Source organism: Macrobrachium nipponense, chromosome 16 (assembly GCF_015104395.2).
Source record: "Macrobrachium nipponense isolate FS-2020 chromosome 16, ASM1510439v2, whole genome shotgun sequence".
Classification (NCBI taxonomy): domain Eukaryota; kingdom Metazoa; phylum Arthropoda; class Malacostraca; order Decapoda; family Palaemonidae; genus Macrobrachium; species Macrobrachium nipponense.
In genome coordinates this window covers 764,013-790,768 of record NC_087209.1, presented here as the reverse complement: position 1 = coordinate 790,768, position 26,756 = coordinate 764,013, and the positions used below count along the sequence as shown (strand labels likewise).

Here is a 26,756-nt window from a genome sequence, read left to right as displayed (position 1 = left end):
TATCCTGTCGAAAACCGGTGACGTTTTTAGCCTATAACCCGTGGTATCTAGCTTATTTGGATAACATGTTCCGGTTGTTATTTTCGCGCGCTCACAAACGTTGTGCGTGACGATCCTCACCGTTCTAGTTTTAATTCGTTTTTTAAAATAATCATATTAGAAAAATGAATGAGCCCGAAAAATTATCAGCTTGCTTAGGTAACTCCCACAAAATAAAAATAAAAATGCTTGTCTGAGCAATTACATAAGCAAGAAAGATGCTGAAATTACTGAAAATAAACAAAATCGTGGTTAGATTGATTGTTAAGCAGTTGCTGAGAAATAGGTGAATATTTCAAGGCAAGGTAACAAATTAGTTTCTGTCAATTTAAAAGTTTGAGGCTTAAATAAATTATTCAACCATGTTTCATTTCTGCCAAATTTCGTTCGAGTTTTCGAGTGAAAGTATTTTCATCAATAGGCCTATGTATTATTATAGGGCTCTTACATTTCTGTTGCCACGTTCACGATCTGAGAGAGAGAGAGAGAGAGTTCGGTAAAAGGGTTAGACAGGACCTTTAAAAGCCAGACTGTTAAGTGGCTAGTCGGAGACGTGCCAATCGAAATCGGATAAATAATTCACCGATATTGACGGAGAATGACTCAATACATTTGGCTTATAGTGCCATTCTTTCCAATAATAGTCTCTCTCTCTCTCTCTCTCTCTCTCTGATCGTGTGCCAGGTAACAAAATTGGAATCTCCACATAAAATCAATGGCATGGAAGAGATAAAAAAGGGTGAGGTAGAGAAACTTACGTACGAAGTAGGCCTATTTTTAAAAGATATAATTGCAACACGTCCGATTCGCGTACGCAGTGTTTACGTTGAGTTGCTGATGCATAAGACACCACTGAATTATTTGTAATTATATTTATTAAATAATAATAGGGGGTTGTCCTTATCGTTGTCACGCATGTATTGATCTGAGAGGGCTTCCCTAAGCCTCAAGGATGATGATATTAACGGTAGATTGGTCAGATTTGCAGTTCTGTAATTACGTACTAGGAAATCGCTCTGCCGTACCATCAACAATCTTCCATTATTTAAGTTTTATTAAAGCATTTAACCGTTTCAAACGAATGTGTAGTTTTTTTTATATAGCCACAATGAATTCTATTTTGCCTTTTGCGTTTTGTGCATGCTGGATGTCTTGTATGAGAATGTTAGATTGTTTTTGTTTGTTTACATGGTGGAACACGGCATACTATATTGTGAATTATAAGAACTGACACAATACAGTATGTCAGTAGTAGAATAGTAGTAGCGCCTCTAAAGGTCAGCTACGGAGACAAACTGCGATAATGGAAAAAACGTGGTTACGTCAGGATTATATCCTGGGTTATGGTATCTCAAGGGTGTTTGGTCTGCGAAAGTTTGTTGATGTAATTATAATACATGTATCTAATGAAGCTTTCAAGAGGTGCTGTTATATCCTAAAGGTTGCAAATACAATGGAATCGGACATTTCGATGACCTTTCCAGAGCACAGACGCTGAAGTTTGATCTCCGTGGAAGAATCCGTTCTCGATCTCCGATTATTCAAAAACGGGTTGGGTATACGTAGACTGCTGTAGACAGCAGCCTTCGGTTATGTACCTTGATCATACTACGTTCTTGGTCTAATTTACATAAATGTCAGAGGATGGATTGTCTTACGTCGTCTACTACGAGGTCCTGAGAATGTCTAAAGGTCGAAATATCCTGAATTTTTTATGTACTGTAGTAGGTATTAGGTAACCGTAAAAAGGCCAGATATATGAAAATGAACACCGATGTTATGGGTGTAATTTTTTCTTGGGTTATCATTAAGACAGCAAGATAATTAAAACCAAGTGAACAATATAGAGTAAGGAGGAATAAACACATGAATCATACATACATAAGACATATATATATATATATATATATATATATATATATTATGGTATATTTGTGTGATTTATATTCTTCATTAAGAGTTAAACCTATAATTTCTCATATAAACGCCATATTTTGCAGTTGGAGGGGAACTTAATCTACATAGGACAAGAGCAATGGAGGTTCAAGATAGCTTTAGATACCAACAAGCAGTCCAGCGACTCAAGAAGCTCCTGTATGATGGCTCTGCGGAACCTGTGCCTTCTCACCAGTCTTCCCACATAGAGGAAAAATATAGCGGATATAGCTCTAGTCATGTCTACAGTAGTTTACGTAAAGGTGGGTTGGTGCAGTAATTTGCCATCAATTTATCTTGCTCTGTAGTATTTCCTGTACTTTGAAAAGTTTTAATCCATGCACTCTAGAGATTAATACTGAAAGGTGTTAACTCAAGTGAGGTATCATAATTTTCCCCAGTTTTGTTGGGGTTTGATTATTTAGCAGCCTGACCTTAATCTGGATTATTTGACGGTATACTAATTTGTAGATAAACGTTTAAACATGCCTCTGGCTTTCCCCGTTAGGTTAATGACAAACATTATTTGCTTAATTTCTTGTCATAAGAGGTTCTAGAGTTTGTCTTCTAGTTTCAAGTTTATCAAAATCTATTTTTTTAAAGATTGGATGAGAGATGGTGGCCCAAAGAGCAGTGCAGATGAACTCGATAAAATTAATGAAGACATTTCAAGAAAGAAATACAAAGGTTCCCCTGAAGGAGTGTGGTGCCTCATGGAACTTTTACGCCATCAGGAGGAACTGATAGCACAGCTGGAGAAAGAGAACGAATTTTTGAAGGTGTTTTTCCAGATGATTGTCACTTGGCTATTATTAATTGAATAAAGTGCCCTATTGCAGTGAAGAAAATTGGGAAAGGCTTGTATAGGTTGAATTTCTTGTAATTTTGTTACGTAACTGAAATATTTGTAATTCCAGCGTGAAATTATATCAGTAAGTGATGGTGCTAAGAAAGTGGCCCAAGAAAACCAAGACCTCAGTCGTCGATTGGCTCAAGCTTTATCCCAGGCTCTGGCTCAAGTAAGTATCTGGGACCCTTAATTAAACTGAGTACTAATTGATAGGAAAGTTTGCTGATATTACTAAATTTGTGCATTTTTATCAGATAACTGTTTTTAATCATTCTTCCCTCAGAAAGGAATTTGTCTAGTTCAGCCAGGGAGCTCAGAATTACACTTGTAAATGAAGTAGGGTATGGATGGAAGCTAAAGCTGGTCTCCCTTTATTAATACTATAGGACTAACTATAACAGGGTTTATAAAATTGACTTTTGAATCTAGAGTACATTAACATAGAGGAGCAAGTAGGTATGGCCTGAAGAGACATTAGTGGTTTGGCATGGAAATAAAGATTAGATTACAGGCAATCCCTGGGTTACATCAGGTTCGGGTTAAGACGTTCCGGACTTAAGGCGCTTGCCTCATGGTGCTGTTCACCTACTTTATGGTGCTGTAACCTGGATTTACAGCGCTGTTGCTATTTATTCCCATTATAATAACGATTCTGGTTAAGGCAATTTTTGGCTTCCAGTGCCCTGCCAGGAATGGAACCCCTGCTGTAACCTGGGGACTGCCTTACTGTTAATCTCCTGTCAGGAATGGGATTATGGTAGCCATAGGATTACCTTTATTACCTTCACTTTTCCATTTCATGAACTTGAAAATACTAATTGCACAGACTGAAAATTTTAATTGGGATGTGTGAAGAATTTGCTACAATTATTGAAGGAATTGTTAACAGATGTGAAATACAGTTTACAAAAAGTTTTCCTTTGCATGTACCTATATAGAAAATAATTATTTATTGTAGCTAATTAGTAGAATATGTAACCATGTTTCCCCATCCATATACTGTACATGTAACAAACATTCACAGAAGCTAATGTTAATTCTAATAATTTTGTGTATTCACTAAGGCGGTTGTTTCTAAGTTCTCTTCTGTTGTTAACATTTTGCAGGACGAGAATACTGATAGTTCTCTCAGCACTTCCAACAGTCAAGCAGAAAAGGTCCCAGAATCTCTGGATAAATTACAAAGGTATGTAGTATACAATCTGTGAATGTATGATGCACAGATTTCTGTAAATAATACTGTAACAATCGTTGAGCTGAATTAGTGTCCAGTATAAATAATGAATGTGTGAATTATTTAAATGATGCATATTTCTTGATATTTACAAATCTATCAATAGAGAGAAGGTGGCTCTAATGGCTGAAGTTGAAAGATTGCAGTCTGCATTAGACGCCATGACAGAGAGGGAACAAAGCGCCCTTGATAAGCTGCGAGCAGCACTTTCCATAGCTGAAGAGACACAGGCATTCACCACTCAGGTAAAAACAAAAATTACTTTTTCTTGCTAGTTATTTTTTACTTCAATAAAAAGCAGTTTTGAAGGAACTATTTAATTAAAAGAGGACTGAAACTTTTGTTCAAATGAGACTATGTATCTGTAATTACAATGATCAATGATTCATGCTTTAATAAAAAACAACTCAGTCCAGCTGGGCAGGTCATAAAATTAGATAGTTGTCTTGTATAAATCACCATATTTAAGATCTCTGTGGTCTCGTTAGAATATTCCTCTTGGGTTTGTTTTTCCCTGTATGCAGAGATTAAGGCGGATTTGGATAGGAAACATATGTACTGTAATATTGTTTTTTCAAGTGTGACTTATTTTTCATGTGTGACTTATACTTTTTCAGTGCTTCTGAAAAATCATGTGGAAGAATAAGATGGAAATGGGCATTTTACTGATAATTGCACTCACCTAACAGTAAGAATGACTTGAGTGACAGAATTTTTTCATCACTTCAGAATTCCCTCATTTTTGTGACTTTTTGCTTTTATTTTTCTTTGAACAGTGATCTTGTGATACTGCTATCACTTGTTAAACATTTTGCAAGTATGTATGCTGAATGTCTTAATATTGCCCACTCATAATTGAATCATGGGTTTATGATGAACAGCCCTTATGATCAATCCTTAAGTGCAAAGACTGTTGAGTAATGCAAACAGTTAAAAATTGTGTGAATGTGAAAAATATAATCTACAATTAATATTATGCCTTGGAAACAATTCAGGTAAAGATATGTTGTCATAATATCCATCATTTTTGGTTTAGCCATTTATAAAATTTCTAAAAAGCTGCAGTTTAATAAAATCTAAACTTTATTAATAATAAAGACAAATCCTTTGAGCCTACCCTGTGAGAGCCAAAAGAATTAAGTCAGTAGTCTGGTTCAACTATTTAATATAGAGAGGAATGACATATTTTTGGTTTTATAATGTGATAAAATTTGTAGGCTCGGTAGTCCTGTTTTCTTTCTTTGAGGATTATACCATCATTAAATTTTTTCAAAGGCCAGGTGTAGAAAGACATATCAAACTATACTATTTGAATGCGGAAGAATCAAATATGAGCTCCTGTTGGTTATCAGTGAAATTCTTTATTTGATGCTAACTGCTGTAGTTGCAATAATAATGTGACCTTTGTTGACCCTTCTTGTATTAATGCCATGTATTAATGATACACGATTTCTGCACTTAATAATACAGGACATAGTATTAAGAGAATTAAACGTTAAAGAAAGTTGCATTATATTTACCCACCAAACTTTTTGAAAAAGGTTCGTGCGAGTAGTGAGTCTGCCATAGAAGAACTTTCTGGTTTGCTCAGATCAACAAAGGAAGAGAGAAGAACTTAAGCACCTCTTCAGGAAGCTGAGAAAAGGACCAGCCAGGAGGAAGAGCAGCAAGAAAATGGAGATCCGAGCAGGAAAAAAAAGTCAAACTTTTAGAGGAAGAGATTACTAATCAAGGCGCACAGATCACTCAATTAGAGGGCGAAGTGCGGGAAAAGGGCGGACAAATTGTTGTCTTGAAAGATGACCTTCAAGCAGCACAGGCAGCCAAAGCTAGAATAGAGACCTCAGTTAGAGGAGCAAAGGAAGACAGCATGCCAAAGATGCTCATGCCAGACTTGATCACATCATCATGACGTAAGAAACTATCTCAGTTTTGTACCAAGTAGAACAGGCAGTAGGGCAGGGACTTACTACCCAAAATAATGAACTGAATTTATGCTTTTCATTAATCATTTAGTTTAGTATTTACTATTATACTTACTTTTGTTCATGAAACTTACCTGTCAGATATATATATAGCTGTATTTTCTGAAGTCCGACAGAATTTTAAAAACTTCCGACACACGCAGTGGTCGGCCAGGTGGTTAGTACCCATTCCCGCCGCGGGAGGCGGGTATCAGGAACCATTCCCATTTCTATTCATAATTTTTCTGTCGCTGGTGCTGAAAACACCTGTTTTCAGTACCTCCGTCTTAGGATTTTGGAAACTTCATTGCCGCTAAGTATCCTAATTGTCTTTTGATTTATTTACTTGGATTTGTGGGATTTGTGGCTAGGCATACGCTATCTTAAATTGATTTGAATTTGATTCATTTTTGCATAAAATATCTGAATCTAGTTAGGCTAGTTTCAGACGGGTTGTCTGCAAAGATAGGGTGTGGCTACCGAAAGCTTCGGTAGATCCGCACTTGGTATGTACGAGGGGGTAGGGGTCTTGCTTCTTTGTTGAGATTTGTCATGTAAGGAGTGTGAGACTTTGTCTATTCCGTAAGGAAGACGTATGATTCGTATGTACGCAATTAATCAGTAAACATGTCTAATTCCGTAAGGAAGACGTATGATTCGTATGTACGCAATTAATCAGTAACAAAAGTCAGGGTAGTGAACCTGCTAACCTTCCTGTAGACTTTATTTTGCCTAACCCTGTAGTATGGCCTACGGGCTATGAATATGTCTACGAGAGGTGCTCGCTCTCCTTCATTGCTGTGAAGTGCTACTTCTGTAATTGTTACTCCTAACCCTGCAGTGTTGCCTTCGGGCCCTAAGCAGTGTCTGTAGAGGATTACCCTTTCTCTGATACTCTTTCGATTCGTATCTTAGAATCGAAAGTGCTTGCTTTAGAGAGTAAAAGTGAAGTGCAGAAGTGCAGTGATACCCCTTGTGTAGTGGAGGGTGCGTCAGATCGGCCTCGTTTCGCCTCTAGGCCGGGACCTCTGCTTGACTCCCAGGACCCGGGGAGGGAGCATGTCGAAAGCCTAAGGAGGGTTACAAGGAACCCCCACCGATCTGGCGTGCCTTCGGCAGTTTCTGATGAAAATCCCCAGACTGCCAAAGTGCGTGCGCGTGCACGAATCCTGAAAGATTGCTTCTCGTCCTCCGAAGCGTCCTCCCCATGCAGGGGTTGGAGCTTTCGGAAGGACTCGCGCCCTCTAAATAGAAGCTTTATAGAAGAGACGCTTCACGTCCTCTCTCTCTCTCTCGTTATGCGTTTCAGTGAGAAGTAAGAAGGCGAACGTCGCCTGAACTCTTGTCCGTCTTTCCACCGAGAAATACGTAAAAGAAGTCATAGTAGCAGGAAGCTTTTGAGAGCGGACGCCCGGGACGCTCGGATGGACTCCAGGCGCGCGCGGGTGCACGCCAAGTGCGCGCCAGTGGACGCCGAGCGCGCTCCAGTGGACGCCAAGCGCGCTCCAGTGGACGCCGAGCGCAGCGCCAGTGGACGCCGAGCGTGCACCAGCGCACAGCCAGGTGTGTCGCTGGCTGAACGTTTCTGTTGAACTCTTCAAGCTCTTGTTTCAGATATGGGCCTAAAGAATGTTTACCTCTACCTCCGGTGATACCTTCTACCTCACCTGCAAAAAATGTGAAGTAGGCAGTGCTTCGGAGGAAGTTTAAAGTGAACAGACAACTTCTTCTTCGAAACCAGCAAGACATCGGGTTTCGTGAATTCAAGAGGTCTCTGTCAATTAATATTGCTTTTCGCATAGGTGGATGGAGTTAAGGAAAGCTCAAGGGAAGATCTCGTTTGCTCTACCGCAACCTTTGCCATTCGGCCAATAAATTTAAGTTGCCACTACCGCAGTCAAGACTTTGCGATAAGGCAGTTACGGGTTATGTAAGGCTCGATGTCCTGCACGTCAGGACTCTCGGCAACGTTCAGTGGGATTCTTGCAAAGCTACTCTAACTCGAAAGGTACCTATAACCTCTCCGCTCTGAGTCTTGACTACGTTCAGGCTATCGAGATGTTGACAGGAATAAGATTACCGTCTTCCATTTCCGTCTGAAGAATGGGATAAGCTGGCAGTCACAACTATTAAAGAATACGCAAATATGTTGTTGACGGCCTTTGGGCTCAGAGATTTGCGTCTGTCAAACAACAAAGCCCTTCACGATCTTTGAGTTCTGTGGAATCTCGAACCTCGCTCACCATCTACTTTTTGTCTCACCTGTTTTCTCGGAGTCAGACACTCGTGCGAGATCAGCGACATATAGTAGCCCTGAGTTTCTTGTTGACGAAGTCGGTTGCGTTTATACACCCCCGATGATCGTGTAACATGAGACCAGGTTGGACTGTCAGGCATTCTTCCTTCGGGACTGAATCGCCTTTTTGCTCCTCGCTCCTTTCTCCTGGCACCAGAAGCTCGAGTCAGGAGTTGATTCGCTGACGACGTTGGGTTCGCGTTGATACACCCCAAGGTTTGCTTAGATTGAATCGCCCAGGCAGTCCAGACACTCATCCTTCAGCGAAGAATAGTGCCTTATGGTCTTCAGGGTACAGCCTTACTGTCCTTGATTCGTCTGACTGGTCAACTGGTCGGTCACCTGACTTTAGTACAGACGGACTGACTGTGCATGTCCAGATCGAAGCTTTCAATATGGAACTTAGACGTAGTCTGAAGTTCTTGATGTCAAAGCATTCGAACCTCTCCTACCTGTTAACTTCTTGCATGTGATCAGGAAGGCCTTCTTCTAACCACCCTAGATACGACAAAGAGGGTTAGTGAGATTTTAAGCCATCGTCACAAGTTTTTTGGCTTTAGAGAACACAAGGCGGTGTGCTCTCTAACCCTTCCGTTGTGGCCTAAGAATGGTAACCCGTTTTGTGTCCTTGGGCCAGGAGCTTTGGAAGCAAGGATGGCACAAGTTAGTGGGCAGGAGCCAGAGAGAGTCCTGTGCCCTGTCGGGTCTCTCAAGTTTTATCTACATAAAACTCAAGAAAGTCGAAGTCAATCGGGCAATCTGCAGTGTTCCGAAAAAGACCAGACTTGCCCATATCGAAGAACAGCCTGGCTTTTAGTGTTTAAGGGAGTTCTTTCAAAAAATGCTCCTTCATTGTGTTTGCACAAAGATTTGAAAATCTTTTTATCTGAATGCTCACGAGGTGAGGGCGCGGCCTCGGAAGCATTTCAACAGAGCATGGCACTCAGCAACATCCTGAGTAGCCATGTTTTAGCGAAGCAACTCTGTGTTCACTTAACACTCCCTGCGAGATGTGAAGATGGCATATGAGATCTGCTGCTCGCTAGGGCCATACGTGTCTGCAGACACAATCTTGGGGGCAAGAAGTACCACTCATCCTATCCTGTAGAAAATGGTTAGGAAGAGCTCTTAATTTAGTTGTGGAGTCGCCGACAACGGCGACTTCTTAACTCTTAAGCCTTAGTTAACACACCTTAACCTTGGCTAGGTTGGTCAGGTGGTGATATATATATTTATATATATATATATTTATTTTACTTCTTAGCCCTCATGGTATGGTCAATATGGTCTAGTCACGTCGTGGTCTCGCCCCTGTTGACAGATCATTCTGGAGTGCACCAGCTATATAGGTCTCTACCTCGCTGGCAACTCTAGTAGCACAAGCAGACTTACGTGGCAGTAACCACGAAGCCAGCTATGCTAACAGGTGGAACCAAGATGTAAATCATCTGCATGCATTTGTTTCCCAAAATCCTTCTATTCTGTCCCTTCCCACCTCCAAAGGTGGGATTCAGCTATATATAATATCTGACAGGTCAAGTTTCATGAACAAAATGATATTGTTATGATACAATAAAGTTTGTTCATACTTACCTGGCAGCATATATATAAATCAAAGTACCCACCCACCTCCCCCTCAGGGGACAGTGGAAATAAAAATTATGAAATAGAAAATGGGAATGGTTCCTGATACCCGCCTCCCAGCGGCGGGAATGGGTACTAACCACCTGGCCGACCACTGCGTGTGTCGGAAGTTTTTAAAATTCTGTCGGACTTCAGAAAATACAGCTATATATATATCTGCCAGGTAAGTATGAACAAACTTTATTGTATCATAACAATATCATATTTGGTGGATACTTAGCTGGTTATCACAATACCTAGAAAATTTTTTTACAAATTAGTCCTGACATAACAGCAATGGGATACTTGAGTTTTGAGTACATCATGAACTGCAGACCATTCTGGAAATGGTATTGGTTATGCAGTTAGCTTTAAGAATACTAATATAAGAAGGCGGGGAACTTGTTAAATAGTGGAAGAATGTCATTATTATGTGTTGCCTGAAGATTTTAACTCTGTGTTCTCTGAGGGTGAAATTTATACTTTTTTGTAACCTTTATCACAAGATTTTCTAAACTATTCCATAAGTTGTACAGTGGCACAAAAAAAGGCCTATATTGTGGTATGTGAAAAATAGGATTAGACTTGCCTGCACGGTACCCCCATGCGTTTTCAATTAGAAATAACACTGCCAGACTTGTCATAATGATTTTGATGTTCTGAAACAGGCGAGGTGCTGAAGCTGCAACTGCCACTACAAGAGCAAGAGAATTAGAAGATAGACTTTCTTCAGCTAGGCAAGACATCAATCGCTTACTCAACACTATCACCTCCATAGCACAGGTAATATTTATTGTTAGCTATAGAGTTATTTTTAATTTTTTCATTCCTGATGACAGAAAATTTGTCTATGGTAAAAATACCCAAAGTTTTGGTAGAAGCTGACACTTATCAGACTTCAAGTTGTGAAAGTCTCTTGAGCAGCAAGGTAAGAAGAGCGAATAGTAAACTGATAAAAAGTAAATGATGAAAGTTATGAAAGTTGAGGCCAAAGGTGCTGCAAACAGCTTATAATATTGCTAACAAGACACTTAACACCTTCATGTTTAGTGCAATTTGTGTTTTTAATTCACAAGCAGTTGTAGCTTTGATTAACTTGCTTATGGGAATTGAATGCATACATGACAGAAGACAGAGGGTCAAATAGCCAGGAGAGGGCTAGAGCTCATGACATCAGGGGCTTGAGCGCTTCTTTGGCATTCAAGAAAAATATGTCTATAGAGAGAATTCTGAAAGCTGGTATTTGGCAATGCCAAACAACTTTCACTTCTTTTTATTTAAACGATGTTGTCCATAGATCCTTGGACACTTTTTCCTTGGGTCCAGTGGTGGTGGCCCAGCTAGTAGTATAGCTCATCCGGTACCCCTGGCGGGTCAGTTTGTGTCTAGTCTAAGATGAAGGTATGAAAGTAGAATGAATGAGATGACCGGTCTTTCTTCTTTACTACTTTCTTCTTTACTACTTTCTTTCTACTCCTTTACCTACAGGTAGTATGAAGGAGAGTACCATCATAAGCTGGAACGGAATAGATGCAGGAGAGGTGGTCAGCCATACTGTTAAGATAATCTAGAGTATAGTATACTTTTTAGTAGCAACACACTCCTCTCTCTAGTAGGGAAAGAGAGGGGTGATAATAGATCCAGATGCAAGGGACAGGAATGGTTTAAGAGCATGTAGAGTTCTCCATCTTCCATAGTATAATAAACTATGGCATCGTATGAACACCCAGTGGGGGAAACCAATAGATTCTCATATATCTTTGGTTCAAGGGTTATAGTCCATCGTCTTAGAATACACATATACTAGTATTCGGAAATGGATAAAGCTGGCAAACTCTCAGTCAGTTATAAAGACTTACCTCCCACTAATAAGTTAGTCTATCCTAATGTTAAGACCGAAGGTTTGTTCCGTATATGAACAAATGACAAATTTTCAACCAATTTGTATTTTTCATAACTAACAAACCTGAGGTCTTAACCCTTAAACGCTGAAGCGGTAAAATAAAAATTGTCTCCCGTGTGCCGGAGGTGTTTCGGAGTGAGCGCGGAAGCGGAAGAAATATGTTTTTCAAAAAATCACAGCACACTTAGTTTTCAAGATTAAGAGTTCATTTTTGGCTCCTTTGTTTGTCATTGGCTGAAGTTTAGTATGCAACCATCAGAAATGAAAAAAATTATCATTATCATATATAAATAATGCGATATATGATAGCGCAAAAACGAAATTTCATATATAATTGTATTCACATCGCACTGTGCGCAAAACGGTTAAAGGTAACGAGTTAATTTTTTTTTTCGTTGTAATGTACACTAAATTGCGATCATTTTGGTATATAACACATTGTAAAACGACAAAAGCATCACAGAGAAAATATTATCACAAAATAATGAATGAATTCGTAACGTGCAGACGTAAACAAATATTTTTTTCAAAAATTCACCATAAATCTAAATATTGTCCTAGAGACTTCCAATTTCTTTCAAAATGAAGAAAAATGATTGAATATTACTATACTGTAAGAGTATTAGCTTACAATTGCAGTTTTCGACCATATCTGACGAGTTAGAGTTGACCGAATGTCGAATTTTTTTATATATTTTTTTTATATGCAATTATTTCGGAAATTAGAAAAGCTACAACCTTCAAATATTTTTCATTTTATTCTACATGAAATTGCACACATTTTCATATATAAAACTCTATGAAACGCCTAATATGAAATGGAGCAAATATTCCGAGAATGGGACGTACGCATTTCGGAGATTTGTGGTGGAGAATCTGCTCGCGGAGGGAAGGAAAGTTTTTTTTTTTAAATTCACCATAAATCTAAATATTGTGCTAGAGACTTCGAATTTATTTCAAGATGAAGATAAATGACTGAATATTACTAGACTGTAAGAGTTTTAGCTTACAATTGCATTTTTCGACCATTTCGGTAGAGTCAATGTTGACCGAACGTGGTTTTTTTTCTATTTATCGTGATTTATATGCAAATATTTCAAAAATGAGAAAAGCTACAACCTTCAATTATTTTTTGTTGTATTCTACATGAAATTGCGCACATTTTCATATATAAAACTTTAGGTAACGGCTAATTTAAAATGGTGCAAACATTACCACAATCGCACGTATGATTTTTTCAGAAGAGTTACCGCGTGGACGCAAAGAAAATGTTATTTTTTCATAAATTCACCATAAATCGAAATATAGTGCTAGAGACTTCCAATTTGTTTCAAAATGAAGGTAAATGCTTGAATATTACTAGAATATAAGCGTTTAGCTTACAATTGCGGTTTTCGACCATTTGGTAGAGTCAAAGTTGAAACGAAGGTTTGAAAATTTGTCCACTTATCATTTTTATATGAAAACAATATTTCAAAATTGATAAAAGCTACAACCATGGGTTGTTTTTAGTTGTATTGTGCATGAAATTGCGCACATTTCCATATATAAAACTTTATGTAACGGCTAATTTTAAAATGGTGCAAACATTACCACAATCGCATGTATGATTTTTTTCGGAAGAGTTACCGCTCGGACGTAAGGAAAAAGTTTTTTCATAAATTCACCATAAATCGAAATATTGTGCTAGAGACTTCCAATTAAGGTAAATGATTGAATATTACTAAAATATAAGAGTTTTAGCTTACAATTGCGTTTTTCGACCATTTCGGTAGAGTCAAAGTTGACCGAAGGTTGAAAATTTGTCACATCACTTTTTATATGAAAATATTTCAAAATTGATAAAGGCTACAACCATGGGTTGTTTTTTAGTGTATTGTGCATGAAATTGCGAACATTTCCTATATAAAAACTTTATTGTAACGGCTAATTTTTAAAAATGGTGCAAACATTACCATCACATGTATGATTTTTTTCGGAAGAGTTACCGCTCGGACGTAAGGAAAAAGTTTTTTCATAAATTCACCATAAATCGAAATATTGTGCTAGAGACTTCCAATTAAGGTAAATGATTGAATATTACTAAAATATAAGAGTTTTAGCTTTACAATGCGTTTTTCGACCATTTCAGTAGAGTCAAACGGGTTCAATCGACGGTGAAATGTATAGAGGCACTATAGTTATTTAATGAAATAAATCTCCAAAACTGATAAAAAGCTACAATTCATGAAGGTTGAAATGTTGGCACTTATCGTTATTTATATGAAAAAATCTCAAAACTGATAAAAGCTACAATCATGAGTATTTTTTTGTTGTATTCTACATAAAAATGTGCACATTTTTATATATAATACTCCATGTAACAGCTAATTTAAAATGGTACAAAAATTATGTCAAAGTGATGAAATAATTTCCAAGATGTGTCACAGATACTTTTTAGTGCGGCAAGAAAGAAATTCGCGCTTGCGCGCCTGCGTAACGATTGTAAACAAAACAAAACCTTGATCCGTGAACTCCCAGCATCCCCCAAGGCGCATGATTCAAGAGTTTTCGGCTGGTAGGCATAAAAGTATTTTTCCGCGAATTTTTAAAAAAACTTTTGTATGTCGACGTAAAATAAGTCCAGTCGGCACCCGAGAGACAAAAAATGTCTACGTAAAATACGTCCAGTCGGTGTTTAAGGGCTAACAGGTTAAAACCTACCTCTAACCACCCCTCTAGCAGTCTAAACTGGGTTGGAAAGGTAACTGTTTGGTCACGGGATGCGGAGGGCATTCTGGGTAATGCATGCCCTGTGACCTGGTATCGATGCCAATAGTCCCTGGATCTCTCAGGATTAGGTCATTTTAATTCTACCGGTTTCCAGCTTGGTGCTAGTATTATCCTAATGTTATACCTCAGGTTTGTTAGTTATGAACCATTGCACTTTGATTGGTAAGTCCTCTTAAACAAGACCTAGTAAGGAAATTCATATTTATTCATGTTTGCACATGACTGTGGCAGCAAATGGAATTTAATTTTTTTTTTTTTCACACAATCTATTAGAATTTGATGATATAGACATCTGACATATGGATATATGTACTAGTTATGATGAAAATAATCCTAGGGGTAATGATTCCACTCAAGTGAATTCATTACTGTTACTTGATATATAACTACCATAAGTAAGAGAGTTTCTAATGTCTTACCAATAATATTTTAGTAAAAGAAAGCAAAGAAATGCTAGTTTACTGCAATTACCCCAGATAGGATTAAAACAACAATGTATTTTAATATCTGAAGCATTAGTCAAGAAGTTTCCTTTTTTTTTTTCAACTTAGAAAATCCATGCTTTTAAATTTACTTTAATATAATACTGCTTATTCTCTTGCAGGGTCCTGGAAAAATAAGAGATCTACAATCAACAGATGATGTCAAAAGTGAGCGTCTTGCTGCCGAACACCAGATGAGCACTCTTCTTTCTTCTTTGCAAGACAGACATGGTAAGTCGACCAAAATGTCCAAAAAGCGAATCAAGTGAAAAACTGAAACACTTAGTAGTTATACTATAAAAATGCAGAAAGTACTTGAAATCTCATAAATACTTTCTTTCCCAATGAAACCTACCAAAGTGGGTGATATCTAAGAAAAGCAAGTTGTTTTTCAACAGAGGAAGAAATAAAAGCTCTACACGATGCTTCTACTGAGCATCGGAAGTCTGTGGATGCTCTAAGGCAGGAAATAGCCGAGATGCGACAAGAAATTGTGGATGATAATGAAAGAAATAGGTGAGTTGATCCTCCTCATATGTACTCATAAAAGTTTTCATTTATCAGAAATGTAAGCTGTGGGTATTTTAACAGAATTTCTATCTGAAAGAAAAGATTAATCAATGGAAATGTGGTATCACCTAATGAGAAACATCTAAAAAATCAAGATGAATTAGTAACAGATTGCTGTGCATATCATTCCTTGATTTTAGTTTTAATCATTAAATGCAGTATGCAGTGATATGAAAAAACTTACAATTTAGACCAAAGCAGATGTGTTTCACCCCTTTCCATAGCTTTTACCATAATTCATTTATGTCCAAGTACCCCAAGGATTAGTAATATGATAATTGTTGTGCAGAGCATCATCATCAACATTCTGATGAGTTACCATATTGTTATAACCAGCCCGAGAAGAGTCTACTTGAGACTCAGAGGTCTGGAAAAACTAACCCCTATTAATAATAACCATATTGTCAAATTACCCAGTAAAGGAAGACTTTCTTTCCCACAACGCACAGTAAAATTGTGGATGATCTGCTTAGCAAATTTTTTATGAGAAAACCATTATCTTTGCATAAGATACTGGATACGTACTACTAAAAAACACCATCCACCCTTACCTTACAATTTCCAGGTTTAATTGCTGTTTTTTAATAATATACGTGGTATATTAAAGATACATAACTGGATAAATATCTCTACTGTAATTGCTTATTCTTTAATACTGTGTTTTATCTTGTCATTTTATTTATTTATGAAAGGTCTTGTTCCTTATTATAAAATAAATTAGCGTACAGTATTCTCTACAAAGATATTACAATATTTTTTATGTGCACAAATTTGTCCATAACTCCTTTCGTTATATAATTCGACATAATCATAATTAGGTCTTGAATCGCAAATAAAATGGGAAGGGATTGGGAAATTCTCCACTGAAAAAGCACTAACATCCTTACCAAGTCTTGGGTAACAGCAGGGAACGGATGTCTCAAGTAGAGGAAATAAAACGGTTGCACGACCAACTGGACCAGTCCCAGGAGCAGTTAGTTAGGTTGCAAGAACAGGCTCATATCCATGGTGTTATTCATCAGCAGGTTCTTGAAAAACTACAGAAGATGGGAAGTAAATTAAATAATACAGAACAACAGGTATGTATCATAATTTTATCCGTATTTTTATAATATTGCAGGGAATGTCTTCATAGAATTGGTCAAAGTATGGGTGTCCTAACTCCTGAGGGTGGAAGTCAAGGCGTGGAAGGTCCAATTCATGTATCAAAACCAGTCCTTATTGATGATGATGAAAAAAATGGTGCAATCCAAGCAAGTTTACCTGCAAAGGATGAAATAGGAATAAAGAAGGAAGGTGGTGACACTCCGGAGAAAAACCGAGATAATACAAATATGTCATCAGGCAGTAAGGAAATGGATCTGATTACAGATAGTGAAGGTGGCAAAAAAAGCCCTAAAAATCATACAGAAGAAAACTTGCCCTTAAAAGAAAAGCAGAAATCCTCTGAAGAGAGCAGCAAAGATATACAAATAAAACCTGACTCTGATGACACTAAAGAAACTAAAGATAAGCCCAGCATTCCAAAAGAGCCCAAGAAACCCAACTCTGATGAAGTTTCAGATAAGAAAGAAGAACCCAAGAAACCAGACATAGATGAGGTTCCAGATAAAGGGAAGTAAACCCCAAGAAACCAAGACTTGAAGACAATTGTTGGTTTCAGATAAGAAAGAAAATTAACCAAGAAACCAGACTTAGACAATGTGGTTTCAGATAAGAAAGAAGAACCCAAGAAACCAGACTTAGACAATGTGGTTTCAGATAAGAAAGAAGAACCCAAGAAACCAGACATAGATGAGGTTTCAGATAAGAAAGAGGAACCCAAGAAACCAGACTTAGACAAGGTAGTTTCAGATAAGATAGAAGAACCTAAGAAATCAGACACAGATGAAGTTTCAGATAAGAAAGAAAGTGATGGAATGAAAGTATCTCTTCCAGCGGATGGAAAGAAGAGTCCTTCTGAAGTGAAAAAAGAAAATGGTAATACCAACTCTGTAGTGCCAAGCCCGAGTGAGTGTGATGCATGTCATGGGTGGCCACTGATTGTACAAGTTGTTGGGCAAGCCCTTGAAGAAATTCAAGTAGATGTAGACAAACAAGCTACACGCCTAGGACGTATGATGAGCACCCACAACTCACAGTGCAACAATTGCTTGAAATATCAGCTGTTTCTTGGTGTGGCAATGTATAGACTTAATGACCTGTATAATTATTCTGATACCCTCGGCCAAAGGATTGACTCACTCCTTTACAGGTGCGAAGTTTGCTGTTCCTAGGCCATATTTTGTCTTTGTCCTGTCTTGCATCAGATGTCCATAGATTATTTTTAATATACAGTAATGTAGAAATAAATGAATGAAAATACATTTTTAGTACAAAAGACATCTTAGAAAGTTGGATAAACTGAATATTGCTTATGAAATTATGATTACTATACTACAGCTTTGAAAAAACAAATTAAAGTTTTGTGTTCACATTAGTGTGTGGAAAGGAATCTTGCAAAAGTGTTTGTTGACTCTAGCACATCTTTAATCTTTCAATCTATTTTAATTGTAGATAATCCAGTTGAACTGTTGATTTGCACTATCAGATTGCAGTGGTGCACACCCATTTTGTAACTGTTTTAAATTTAACGAATGCATGTAGTACTGTGTTATTTCGTGTGATGCATGGAAGCAAGCACATTAAGGACAATTGAGAAAGTAATGAGCAACTGACACTATTTTAAGTATCTTGTTTATACTTCTAGGACATCATAGTGAACTTTCATTTTTATTATCTGATGTGTATACAATACTTAAAAATGACTGCAGTGATTCTTAATTTCAAATTTTGTCTTTCCACAGAATAATGTACCTCCATAGAATCACTACGACTGGCTCGAAGTGAGTGTACTTCTCTCCAACAGAAGTTACTTTCCTTAGAAAAGCGACGGCAAATGCCACTGCCCTGCTTATCTTCCTGTCCTGGCCCACTTCCAGTAGTCACTGAAATAAGCAACATTTTCCAAGACAAATCTCCATCAAAGTCCATGAAGTCAACTGAGGATCGTTTGAATGAAACTAATTCTCGAGATCTCACGGCTGCAAAATTCCAAGTCCCTAGCAAATGATGGAGCATTCAAGAATGTGGTTATAGCACCAGGTGTAACTCTTTTACAAATGTATGACTACACTTATTCATCAAATATTATATTTGATGTTAATAAAGATGATATTGTTAAACTACATAAAGTTTTGTACATACTTACCTGGCAGATATATACTTAGCTATAGTCTCGACGTTCCGACAGAATTTCAATCTCGCGGCCATCCACGCGACAGGTAGGTCGGGTTTTGGTCTACTTACCCGCAGCTGGGTGGCGGGCGTATGACCAATCTATCTCTCCAGCCAGATTTTTTCTCTTTCACCTGTCCTCCTAGGGAGGCTGGGTGGGCCATTAGACGTATATATCTGCCAGGTAAGTATGTACAAAAACTTTATGTAGTTTAACAATATCATTTTTGTACATGACTTCCCCTTGCCAGATATATACTTAGCTGATTGGCACCCTTGGTGGAGGGTAAGAGACAGCTAAAGTAATAAGGAGAGATAAGAAACAACTGATGTTGTAGGATATCAAAATAACCTGTTTCTTACCTGTTCAGGCAGAAGACTTCATTGCTATTATCTCTGAGTCTGCGTTGCCTGGAGAGCTTACAGCTAGGACGGGTGACTGATTGCTGAAAGACTCTCGGATCTACCACCTGGGATATGTGATCCTTTGTGTGGTAGAATCCAAGTCGGATCCTGTTAAAGGGGAGGGTTCGTCCTATCTTAACAGGTCCTAACCACTACTACTGCAAGGAGCCACACTCATCAGACCACCTAACCAAAACTACTAAAGATTAGTATTACGACCTAAAGAAGATGCCTTCATGCATCCTCTTTAAGGCAACCAACACAACAAATACAAGGGGGAAAAATTTATACTACTAAACAGGATGAGTTCCAGCTCCCTGCCCCAGCACTGAAATCCGCAGATACGTACGGGCCCCAAGGCGAATCATTTTTCGTAAGTGATTCTCACATCACGTAAGTAGTGGTTCGCGAACACTGACTGACATCTCCATAATGTTGTCTCCATCAGATTTTCGCACGGACATATTCTTGTTGAAAGCAAGAGAAGTTGCTATGGCTCTTACTTCGTGTGCTTTCACTTTAAGAAGCCTAAGATTGTTTCTTCTCTGCAGGATCCGTGTGCTTCTTTGATGAGGCTTCTCAAGAAGAAGGACAATGCGTTCTTCGACAATGGACGAGTAGGCTCTTTTACTGACACCACAGGACCTCTCGGTTGGCTTTCAGTTGCTCTTTTCTTCTAAGGTAGTATTTCACCATTCTCACTGGGCAAAGAGTTCTCTCGGGTTCTTCTCCTACCAAAGAAGATAACCCACGAATCTCGAAGTTCTTGGGCCATGGACTTGATGGGTTCTCATTCTTTGCAAGCGAAAACCAGGAAGGAAAGAGCAAATGAGAGAGTCCTCCTTAAACCCACATTACCATCAATCGCCTGAAGCTCACTCACTCTTCTGGCGGAAGCTAGAGCCATCAAAAACAGAGTCTTCCTGGTAAGGTCTCTGAATGAGGCTGAATTAGGGGGTTCAAACCTAGAGACCCAAGGAATTGAAGGACTACATCCAAATTCCAGCTAGGTGTCTTAGGATACTGCATTTTCGTTGTATTAAACGACCTAATAAGTCCTGTAGGTCCTTATCTTCCGATAAGTTGAGGCCCCTGTGCCTGAAGACATTCGCCAACATACTACGATAGCCTTTAATCGTCGAAAACGACTAAGCCACATTCTTGTCTTAAGAATAAAAGAAGTCTGCAATTTGATTCACAGAGGTACTGGAAGAGGACGTTATTCCTCTTGCACCATCTTCTGAAGACATCCCACTTCGATTGGTGACACTCGTAATGTGGAAGACCTCCTCGCTCTAGCGATTGCCTTAGCAGCTGCTGACGAAAACCGCCTTTCGCTCTGACCAGTTTCTGGACAGTCTGAAGCCAGTCAGACTGAGAGCGGGGAGGTTTTTGTGGTACCTGTCGAAGTGGGGCTGTCTGAGTAGATCGCTCCTTAGAGGAAGCGATCTTGGAAAATCCACTAGCCATTCCAGCACCTCTGTGAACCAATCTTGTGCTGGCCAAAAGGGGAGCTATCAAAGTCATCCTCGCGGAATCTGACTCTGCGAACTTTTTTAAAGTCAAACCCCAGAATCTTGAAGGGGGGAAACGCGTATACATCGAGTCCTTTCCAATCGAGTAGGAGAGCGTCTATCCCTATTGCTCCTGGATCCGAGATAGAGGCAATACAGATCCAGTCTTTTGTTCTTTGAAGTTGCAAACAGGTCTAAGAGAGGCCTGCCCCACAACTTCCAAAGGCTCTGGCAAACATCTTGGTGCAGAGTCCACTCTGTGGGAAGGACCTGATCTTTCCTGCTGAGGAGATCTGCCCTTACATTCCTTTCTCCCTGTACGAATCTGGTGAGAAGTTTTATCCCTCCCCCCTTTCTTCTGTCCACAGAAGAAGATCTCTTGCTGTTTCGTACAGAGAGAAGGAATGCGTCCCCCCCACCCCCTGTTTCCTGATGTATGCCAGAGCCGTGGTGTTGTCCGAGTTTATTTGCACAACTGCTCCTGTCACATCTGACTCGAACTCCTTCAGAGCAAGCCACACGGCTATTAGTTCTTTCCTGTTGATGTGCCAGGAAGACTGGTCCCCCATCCAGGTTCCTGACACCTCCTTGGTTCCCAGAGTCGCCCCCCAACCTGTTTCCGACGCATCGGAGAACAACACCAGGCTGGGTTTCTGGGATTGAAGAGGCAGTCCCTGCGAGAACTTGTCGGGATCCGCCCACCATGCTAACTCCTTCTTGATTTGAAGAGTAATTGACAGGGAGAACTTCAAATCCTGGAAGGACGACTCCAATTCCGATGAAGAAAGAATTGGAGCGGTCTCAGGTGCAACCTTCCTAGGGAAACAAATTGCTCCAGTGAGGAGAGCGTCCCCAGCAGACTCATCCACTCCCTCACTGTGCATACTTCTTTCCCTCAAGAAGGTTGTTACTTTTCGAGTCCCCGGGCTATCCTCTCCTGTGACGGAAAAGCCCGAAAACTCAGAGAGTTCATCTGGATCCCCAGATAAACGCACTCTTGAGCGGGAATCAGACTTGACTTCTGCAGATTGACCAGAAGTCCTAAGGAATAAGTCAAATCCAGGGTTTTCTTCAAGTCCTTCAGACAACGATCTCTGGAATTGGCCCTTATAAGCCAATCGTCGAGATAGAGCGAATCCTCACCCCTTCCAGGTGAAGCCATTGTGCCACATTCCTCATGATGGCCGTAAAGACTTGGGGGGCCGTGGAGAGGCCCAAAACACAGGGCCCTGAATTGGAAGATTCTTCCCCCCATCATGAAATCTTAGAAACTTCCTCGAGGAAGGATGGATTGGTACGTGGAAGTAAGCGTCCTGTAAGTCCAAGGACACCATCCAGTCCCCTGGACGGAGTGCTGCTAACACCGAGGCAGTGGTCTCCATCGTGAACTTCTTCTTTTCGACGAAGAAGTTCAGGGCGCTTACATCCAACACCGGTCTCCATCCCCCTGAGGATTTCGGAACTAGGAACAGGCGTTGTAAGAGCCTGCCGAAAGATGATCTGCCACTAGTTCGATCGCCTCCTTTTCCAGCATCTGATCTACCGCTAGTCGGAGGGCTTGATTCATGATGGGGTCCCTGTATCTGGCCGTCAACTCCCTCGGGGTATTCGTCAAGGGAGGCCTCGAAGAGAACGGGATTAGATAGCCCTTCCTCAAAATTGACAGGGTCCAGGCATCTGCGTCTTTCTGGGCCAGACTTCTGCAACTGTAAAAGCCTGGCGCCTACAGTTGTCTGAAGGACTTGAGTCTTACTTGGGAGGTTTGATTGACTTCGTAAAAGTCCTCCCTCTTCTGTTTGGTTTCCGACTCTGAACGAAGAGGATCTAGAGGTAGATCCCCTCGAAAGGGTTCCTGAGAGGTCGGCTTAGCTTTCTTTGTCTTAGTCTGGAAGGTAGGGCGCGGCTTCCTTGCAGACTGTGCTAGAAGGTCCTGCGTTAGCTTTGGCAGAGAGAGCCTTCGAAATGTCTTGAACCAGGTGTTTAGGAAACAGCTGTGTAGAGAGAGGGGCAAAAAGCAAAGACGATCTCTGAGCATGTGAGACCGACTTTGTTAAAAATGAGCAAAATACTGATCTTTTTTCTTCAAGAACCCCCTGCTCAAATAGTGAAGCTATTTCGCTGGCCCCACTCTCACCGATTTTCCATACAGGATAAGACAATTCAAATCCTCCGAGAAAACGTGTCCGGTCCTTGAGTTTTCTTTGGCTAGGACTCCGAGGGACCAATCGAGAAAGTTGAAAACTTCCAAGACTCTAAAAATGCCTTTTAGAAGTGATCCATTTCATTCATTGCAACGTAAGTTCTGGCCGAATTCAAAGCTGATCTTCTAGTGGGGGCGTCTACTAGTGCCGAAAAATCTGCGTCAGCTGAAGACGGAAGGCCCAGTCCCAAGGGTTCTCCTGTCTCATACCAAAATCCTGTCCGTCCTGAAAGCTTCGACGGAGGGAAGGCAAACATTGTTTTCCCCGCTTCCTCTTTAGTACGCATCCATGAACCGAAACTCTTGAGCGCTTTCTTCATAGAAAGAGTCGGCTTCATTCTCACACTCACGAAGATCCTTTCGTTGCTTTCGCTGTGGAGAACAACGAGTGTGGAGGAAGGAGGAGCAGTAGGGCTCAAAGACTCTCCGAACTCCTGAAGGAGAAGTTCTGTGAGCTTCTTGTACGAAGAACTGTTGCCGATGTATTAGTTTCTTCCTCAGAGGCTTCCTGGTCTTCTTGAGGAGGAGAACGGGGATGAGGATCCTTATGAGAATCCTTAGATGATTTTCCTAGCTGGGGTACAGTGCGATGAAGGAGACAAACGTCTTGAATGAGGAGAAGATTCCAAAGTAGCGCTACAGGAAGAACGACGAGTTGTAAAAGAAGGACGCTTATCCGTGTTCTGTCTAAACTCGCATTCTCTAGAAAGACCACGTCTATCCCTAGGGAAACTACGAGAGGGAGAGCGCCTGCTAAAGATCCTGTCGCCGATCGTGAGGAGAGCGGCTACTAGGCGCCGAGCGCCTATCTGTCACAGGGCGCTTAGTGGAATCCGCCTGGCGCCTACCAAGCGGCGAAACGTTGCTAAAAATAGGGCGCCTTTCAGGAGCAGGGCGCTTTAGAGGCTCTTGATGCCTACGAAGCGGAGAGCGGCTGCTACGCTCCGAGCGCTTAAACGAAACAGGGCGTTCTGCGAGATCTTGGTCCTTACCAAGGGGAGAACGTCTGTAAGGCTCCGAGCGCCTAACAGAATCAGGGCGCTTGAGGCGTTCTTGACTTCTAGCAAGAGGAGACCGATCAGGAGTAGGAGTCTCGAGAACGAAGAGCGCCTACTAGGAGAACGAAGCAAACGAGGATCAAGGTGTCTTTCTCCAGGAGAACAGCTACTAAATGAATGACGCTTACAGAGCAGGGCTCCTACTAGACTCTTGATGTCTTACAGGGGAGGAGCGAACTCCGTGCGATGAGCGCCTACCAGTCACGTTATCCGACGCCCGACTACAGTAGTCGGAAGGAGAAGTGCGCCTACTTTCAGAAGGGCATTCCCTAGGTTCTCTGAGAAGACGAGGAGAAGAAAGAAGAGACGGAGACGACGAACCAAGTCTTCTATGACCTGAGCGACTCTCTCTTCTTGCACGAACTCTTAGAAGAAGGAGAAACAGAAGGGCTGAGCGTCTTACCCGAGGCAGGAATCCGATTGAGGAAAATTCTCTTCATAGTCCAAGGAGCGCCTATCCGTCGAATGGCGTCTCGACACCCACCCGCCGCGTGAGTGGTTTTGTTTCCCCTCTCGTGAAATGGTTACGATGAGTAGAAGAATCCTCAAAAGAAGGAGAACGCCGATTACAAAGGAGAGCGCTCTCCGACGAAAACGCGCCTCGATCTCTTGATCTGAGACAAATCCTTCCTTCTACGCGATCTCGATGCCAAGGAGTCCGCCAAGGCTGTGTCTGAGCTTGTAGGCCCGCTAGTACTCGAGAAGGAGAGTCCCCAGGATCTTCTTCCGAAGCAAGCTCAGCGCGAGGCGCGGGAGAAGGAGGGCGATCACCGGATCTCCTAGGCTTCTTTGCTTTGCAAGGAAGCTACATCAGAAAAGTCTTCTGGGCTGGACGCTAACGTACTGAAGGGAAGCCTCCGCAGCCCTCTTCAACGGGCGTGACCGCCTCCTTAGAGCTCCACCCACGCTTCGGCGAAGGAGAAGAGGATGACGAAAAACACTGGCGAAGAATATTCTTCTTCTTACGATCAAGGCAGCCGGGGGAGCGAACTTCAGGATCTGCCGAGGGGACGCCTGACCGGTGGGGGCTCTCCCTAGCTCTCCTGCGGCTTTCGACTTTCCTCCTCCACTGGAACTGGGAGTCTGGAAGAGGTCTAGGCCTGGAGGCACTAAGGAGCCGGGTCAGACGCACCCTCCACATCACTGGGTACACTGCACTTATCCATCACTGACACTCCTTACCTTGCTCAGTACGAAGATTCTTGTCTTCCTTAGAAAACACAAGGAAGCTTTTGAGGCCGCCGCCATCCGAAGACGAATCTACGGCTTCAGTGCGGGGAGCAGGAGCTGAGACCTGGGAGAAGGTTCTAAAAACTACATTAATGTTAGTTCATTCTCACTCATTCTCGACCTGCTCGAGCTCCTTGAAGAAGCTTTACGTACCCTATCCCTTTCAAGTTTTCCTAATAAGAAGAAGAGCCTTATATTCATCTTCGTTCAAAACCTCACACTCTTGACACGGGTTACTAAACGAACATTCATTCCTCCTACATTTAACACAGAAAGTGTGAGGGTCCACCGCAGCTTTCGGTAACCTCACCTTACATCCATCGGTCACACATACTCTAAACAAAACCGGAGTTTTGGAAACAGAATCAAAATCAGACATTCTACAGGAAAATCCAGCGCAAAGTCAATAACGGTCCACAATCAGCGTATGCCAAGCCAACATAGAGCGAATACGTCACCAAAATGTTCAAATCAATCTCCAGGCAAGCGAGAAATGAAGAATATATCGGAAAGAAACGGACACAGTTGTTATCGCTCAGCGACAGGAAAAAAAAAAAAAAAAAAAAAAAACTCTGGCTGGAGAGATAGATTGGTTCATACGCCAACGCCACCCAGCGGTCGGGTAAGGTAGACCACCTGACCTACCTGTCGCGTGTGCCGCGAGATTTGAAATTCTGTCGGAACGTCGGAGACTATAGCTAAGTATATATCTGGCAGGGAAGTTCATGTACAAAATCTGTTTTTTGTCATTCAAGTAGTATAGTGTTTTATACAAGGGCCCCTGGTACCAAAGAAGAAATATCTTCCATTAGTGATGAGAAAAAGGATTATAGAAAGTATAGGTAAGTGGTCAATTAAAAAGTACACATTTGGTATTACGTATATCAATCAGCCTTCATAGAGAAAGCATATACAGATAGCCATTCACTTGACAGTATTATACCATAGACCTGAAAATGATGGCTGCAGCTGTCAGTCACTGGACATCTTTGCAAGACCCTTATCGTACTTCAGGTGTAGTGTGACTAGTGTACTGCACATCCTATAGAATGTTGGCAAGATTAAAACTTTATTGATAAAAAAAAAATAACCAGATAATGTTGACATTTTTACTTTGTAGGGGTGGTCTGAAAGGTTCGTTCCTATAGAAAATTTTTATTGTACCAAATAAATTGAAACTTCCTAAAACAGCTTTAGTAAAGAGAACCAACTTTTCCACCTGGATAGTGTTGATAGTCCCACAGCATTGAGAGATCAGGACTATCTGTATGTATTTCAGTATGAACTTTTTAATTTATATGTGCTAATGTATGTTTGATTTTATGGGGTGAATTATGGTAATCATTTTTTTTCTCTTTAATATGGATGTTTACACATGTGCTCTGCAGATGTATGCTAGTATATT

General features: G+C 40.6%; 1 pseudogene; it reads left to right on the top strand.

Moving 5' to 3' along the window:
* The first annotated feature begins 2,041 nt into the window (after positions 1–2,041).
* Positions 2,042–18,024, top strand: LOC135195237 (neurofilament heavy polypeptide-like; annotated as a pseudogene).
* The last annotated feature ends 8,732 nt before the right edge of the window (positions 18,025–26,756 follow it).